This window comes from Capra hircus, chromosome 9, assembly GCF_001704415.2.
Source record: "Capra hircus breed San Clemente chromosome 9, ASM170441v1, whole genome shotgun sequence".
NCBI lineage: Eukaryota > Metazoa > Chordata > Mammalia > Artiodactyla > Bovidae > Capra > Capra hircus.
Window position 1 is genome coordinate 86,501,722 of NC_030816.1, and position 6,000 is coordinate 86,507,721.

A 6,000-nucleotide genomic window follows, 5' to 3' on the forward strand; every position below is an offset into this window, starting at 1 on the left:
AAATTTTTCCTTCTGGCCAAAGACTTAGATACTCAAATGGGTTCAAAGACCTCCCAGTCCTCCGAGGTCAAGAACAGAGCTTTCAAGTCAGCTAAATGGACTTCCACTTATGTCCCTGCTCCTTGAGTTTGACCTGAAGTAAATCAATTAAAGCAGATACGGGGTTCTCAGGTCTCTCTCTGTACCTTTCTCACTTTCTGTTTCTTCCTGCGGGGACTTGCGAGATACAGAGATGGTTTAGCAGCAGCATTAAATAAGATGGAATGGACCTGGTACCTCTGGATCTTAGTCTTCTAACTGTGAAAAGGAGAAGAGAAATAAATTGCCTTTAGTGCCTACTGTGTCGGAGACATTTAGCTAGGCATTTGGCACGCCTTTTCTTATTAATTCCCATACCTTTTAAGCTGAATAAATGAATAGGCAAATATTGAACACACAAATCCTAACATTTAATGGATGCCTATTATGCTAAGTATTTTACCTAAGTTTTCTCAATTCACGAAAGAATTCTATAAGGTGAGAACTGTAATCCTATCATTAGCTCCATCTTCTAGATAACAAAGTGTTCAGTGAAGGTAAATAATTTGCCCAAATCGCTTAGTTTATAAGTAGTAGAGCTGGATTTTGAGGTGATGTTTTTCCGCAGGATGTTGTTGTCTAGCAGCTAAGCGGTATCTGACTCTTTGAGACCCCCAGGGACTGTACCCCGCCAGGCTCCTCTGTCCATGTGATTTCCCAGGCAAGAATACTGGAGCGGGTTGCCATTTCCTCCTCCAGGGCACCTTCCCTACCTCGGGATCGAATCTGTACCTCTGGCATCTTCTGCATTGGCAGGCAGATTCTTTACCACTGCACCGCCTGAGAAGCCCCCTTCCTAGGTTGAACAAGGCTCAAAAACTTTCAATACATTTGTCAAGATCACCAGGCTCGTGGGTGGCGGGTTGGGCTGCGAAGCCTGCCTTCATTGCCTGACTCGCTCATCTTCTTCCAGGTGGCTGCGAGCAGCGATCAGGATGAGAGACTCCCTGATGGAACCGGAAAGAGTCCCCGGATGTAAACTTGTGACCGGCTGCAGAGAGGCCCGCCTGCCCTGAGCGGGTGTGTGAGCGGGGCTGAGGGCTGTGGCCTCCTGCACCTCCGCTCACAGTGTGGCCTTCTCCGTGCAAGCTTCCCCCGTCCTCCAGTGTGCAGCCTGGAGCCCATGGCTGAGGTTACAGCCGCATCACCGCGACCACCTGTGAGTTCAGGCTCCGGAGCGGCGGAGTCTAAGGAATGTCTTTGGGAGCTGGGACTCCAGAGACACAGAAATCCCTTCAGAGCAGGGCATTTCCTGTCTGAAATGAAGACATTCCTCATGGGTGACCAAAGCCCAGACAAGCTCGTTCCTCTCTTCTTTTTTTTTTTTATTGGAATGTAATTGATTTACAATGTTGTGTTCGTTTCTGGAACTTTCTTTGAAAAGAGGCATATTCTCCCTTTGACAGGACCTCCCTCAACTGACTTCAGAGGCTAAGGTTGGCCCAAACCACGTCCCTGGTTGAGGCTCCTTGAGGCTGGGACTGACAGGGGGAAGCGGGTGGCCGTGGACCGGAGGGGTCTTTTCAGATGACCATCGCCAGCCTCTGCATAAAAACCTGCTCCTGTGCACATGCATGTGCAGTCGCTCAGTTGTGTCCAGCTATTTGCAGCCGGATGGACTGCAACCTGCCAGGATCCTCTGTCCACGGGGATTCTGCAGGCAAGAATATCCACCAAATACTAATTCCTAGTTTTCTTTGAGTAAGAAGACTCATAGTTTTGCGGCTTTTTGTTCTTTTCTTTTAGTGCTAAATACTGATTGTGACTAATCTGGAGGAGGAAATGGCAACCCCCTCCAGTATTCTTGTCTGAAAGATCCCATGGACAGAGGAACCCGGCGGCTACAGTCCAGAGGGTTTACAAAGAGACGTGACGGAGCACACAGCGCAACTGACTGATACTTCTCTCCTTCCCCTGGCTGCCCCGCTCTCCCACTGCAAGGGCAAAGCTGCCCGGAAGTGAACCTGCCCGGAAGTGAACCTGCCCGGAAGTGAACCTGCGGGTCTACCTGGTCTACATCAACATCTTTCCCGGGGCCCAGTCCCTGCTGTCAACAGGGAGCATCCTCAGTCAGTCACTCACCCCGGGAGGTGGGGCTGTCTCGTCACCCAGAATGATGCTCTTTTCCTTAAACTACCTGACACTGCTCCTTGGGAGGGTGTGCAGGCCGAGGAGTGCAGGAGGGCTCCCAGCAGATTGCTCAGACTTCACAGGCTTTGCGGCTAGATGGGGAAGGCTGACAGCTCAGGGAATTCAACAGGAAGTGCTCAGGGGACTGGGTGTGTTTCAAGAATCCACTGATGGAGATACAAGCACCACCCCCCTCTCCCTCCTGATGTGCCAACATCAAACGCAGACAGATCAATGGGCTGTCGTTATTAAAAATAATCATCAGAAGGATTTTCCTCAAAGAGGACATTCTTTTCAAAGTATGTTGGATTGTTCCCTTCTAAAACCTAGGAGTTGCCGGTGAGAAGATCAGGGGCTTTCCCCCTTAATCTACGGATTTAGGAATTCAGACTCGAATGAGGTGGAGGAATAGGCTCTGGGATTCTCAACGTGAACTGGTGGGTTTGTCCCCAGTTCATACTGCCGACAGCAGACGCTTTCTGAGCTCTTCATCTGGTTTCCTAAGATTCTCCACTGATAATGTTCACCACTCGACTTTAAAGGATTAAAAAAAATGCACAAAATGATATTGAGACAAGGCAAGCTGAGCTTGATGAGCAAAAAAGCGTGTCATTTACTGAGGTGGGGATGTATGTACCGTGCATATCTTTAACAGTTATGTTTCAGGTGGAGCATATGCCCAACAGTTATCAGGTTTAATATTTTAAGAGTTAGAGAAAGAATTGTAATTAATGTCTGTTCATCAGGATTGGGAGCCTGTCAGGAATACGTGTAGTGCTGGGAAAAGCAGTTTGCTGAGGTAACAAGAAATTGACCTTCGGTTCTGCATAAAGAGGAACCGGGAGGCTGGGTGAGTGTCTGGCATGGTCAGCGCCTCAAATGCCGCTTACCTGCTGGAGAAGGGATAGGCTACCCACCCTGGTGGTTTTGGGCTTCCCTTGTGACTCAGCTGGTAAGGAATCTGCCTGCAATGCGGGAGATCTGGGTTTGATCCCTGGGTTGGGAAGATCCTCTGGAGAAGGGAAAGGCTACCCACTCCAGTATTCTGGCCTGGAGAATTCCATGGACTGTATAGACCAAAGGGTTGCAAAGAGTCGGATATGACTGAGTGATTTTCCCTTTCACACCATTTCTTGGACACGTCAAGACTATGTTTTATTTATTTTCTATTTTTATAGTGAGAGTCTGTTGATTTTCAAGAGAATGACTTGTTTTATAAAATATGCAGTATATATTTTGCATCCTCTTCAAAATGTGATGCCACTTGCTGTACTGATGTCTGCTCTTAGGAGGGACGAGGGCTCAGTGATGGAGGCAGAGACAGGTGGACAACATGCAGCGTGGAGCTGGGATGTGGCAGGGACTTCAGGGGTCAGAACTAGGCCAGTGCTGCGGTTTTATTGGCCTTCTTAGTTTGTAAATATCTTGCATTACAGTCAGTTGAATCACATGAACTTGGTGATATTTGCTTCTCTGTGATCTATGAAAATGTCAATTTCATACAAATCATCCTGAGAGTAATAGGTTATTATAACAGCAATATGGAAGCACAGTAATCATAACCTCCTAATAACAAGTTATCTGTGATTGCCGGTCCAAGGAGTCAAGGGGGGAGCGGGGAAAACCTCCGAGGAGAGTGTGGAACAGGAATGGGGGAGCTGGGACTGTCGGTGGGATGGAGTTCTGTATGAGAGAGCTTCCCCACTCTTCCACCCCCTTGGTTGTCCTTGGGAACCTCAGGAGTAAGACCAGCAGGCGTGGCTAACTGATTATTCCACTGCAGCAAGGAGAACCGGATGCCTCCTGGGGCCTGTGAGACGCGAACGGGTTTCCAAGTGAGGGAAAGCTGAGGCTCCCTCACTCCTTCTGGTCCATGGTAGACATTTCACAGCCTGCGCTCAAAGCCCTTCCACAAGGCGCTTCCTGTGTGCATGTGGTTGCTCAGTTGCATCCAACTTTGCAACCCCGTGGACTGTAGCCCACCAGCCTCCTCCGTCCATGGGACTTCCCAGGCAAGAATACTGGAGTGGGGTGCCATTCCTCCTCCAGGGGATCTTCCCGACCCAGGGGTTGAACCCACGTCTCCTGCATTGCAAGCAGATTCTTCACCGCTGAGCCATGGGGGGAAGCTCAAAGCCGTTCAGCAAGATCCTTCCGCTGTTTTAATTATCTCTGCTACCTTTCAAGCCTCATTACTTGCTTGGAGGTATTTTGCTGCAATGGTAATTCCCCAAACCACCTCCCCACCCCCAACAACATGCTAAAGCTCAGCTGATGTCTATGAAGCTCCACTGAAAAATTATTTTTTCTCAATCTATATGTTGCAAGTAGTACATACAGAACTATATTTTCTTAGAAAAAAAATTCCCTATGCTTTCTTGTGGCATATTTCTGAGTTGAGCGTTTGGAACCATTTAGAAAGTATTTTCTATAAACAAGAAACTCTTTCTCTGAAAAGGTCCAGCAGAATCAACACAGATTCTTAGGGTGAGGCATACAGTACACGCCTTCAGAGTCTTTTCTGCGTCAGAGTCAATTCCATGCCAACACACACACCTCTGAGCTTTAAAGACTGGTGGCCTTAATAGCTCTGGCAAAATGCCTTGTGAGAAGCTAGTGTGAAGGATTCTTTATGCTACAGATCACCCATGGAAATGACTCCACGTTGCCCTTCCAGGTACTTATCAGTATTGCTGCCAAAAGCCATAAGACATGCTCCTCTTGACCTTTTGAATGTATGTTTTGATTATGATAATGCTACCAGCTAGCTGTAACAGGTTTAACAAGACAGACCCTGAAATTCCAGGGACTTAAACACAACTGAATTTATTGCTTATATAATCGTCCAACATTGTGTTCAGCATACGGTCTTCCACACAGTGATTCAGGGGCCCTAGCCCCTTCGCTCGTGTGGCTCCATGTTCCCTGGGGAGAGGGGATACAGCAGTAGTGAGAATACATTGGCCTCTTAATTCAGCCCAGAAAGGGCTTTCCTGGTGGCTCAGATGGTAAAGAGTCCACCCTGAATGCAGGAGGCTGGGTTCAATTCCTGGGTTGGGAAGAGCCCCTGCAGCAGGAAATGGGTACCCACTCCAGTATTCCTGCCTGAAGACTCCCATGGACGGAGGCGCCTGGTGGGCTGCAGTCCATGGGGTCGCAAAGAGTCAGACACGACTGAGCAACTAACACTATGCTATACTTGGCACCGAAAAGACAAGATGACTTCTGTTAATAATCTCCATTGGCAAGAGGTAGTATCATGATGGAGGTGGTTTAGATGCTCAGCCATGTCTGACTCTTTGCGACCCCATGGACTGTTCCCACCAGACTCCTCTGTCCATGGGATTCTCCAGGCAAGAATACTGGAGTGGGTTGCTATTTTCTCCTCCAGGGAATCTTTCTGACTCAGGTGTTGAACTTGCATCTCCTTCACTGCAGGCGGATTCTTTACTGCTGAGTCACCAAGAAAGCTCTGACAGCTAATATCATGGTCCCAACTAAATGTAAGAGGACCTGGAAAATTCTTTTCCTTTCAGTGCTACACTTTGGAAGAGGAACACACATCTGTTTGGCAGCTGACCGTGTGATACAGTAGAGTATCATTCTTTAGTTTCATTATTGTTAAAGAATCAAGATATTCTAATGACATGTGCTTGGATTCTTTTCCCCCCCAAAGGATTTGGAAAAGTATACATTCTTGAAAAGCTGCTTCTTCTTGCAGAATCTGCCTTCTCCTTGAATGAGCAAGCCGCCTGTTTGACCGTCCACACCCTCCATTGAGGCTTCTTCACT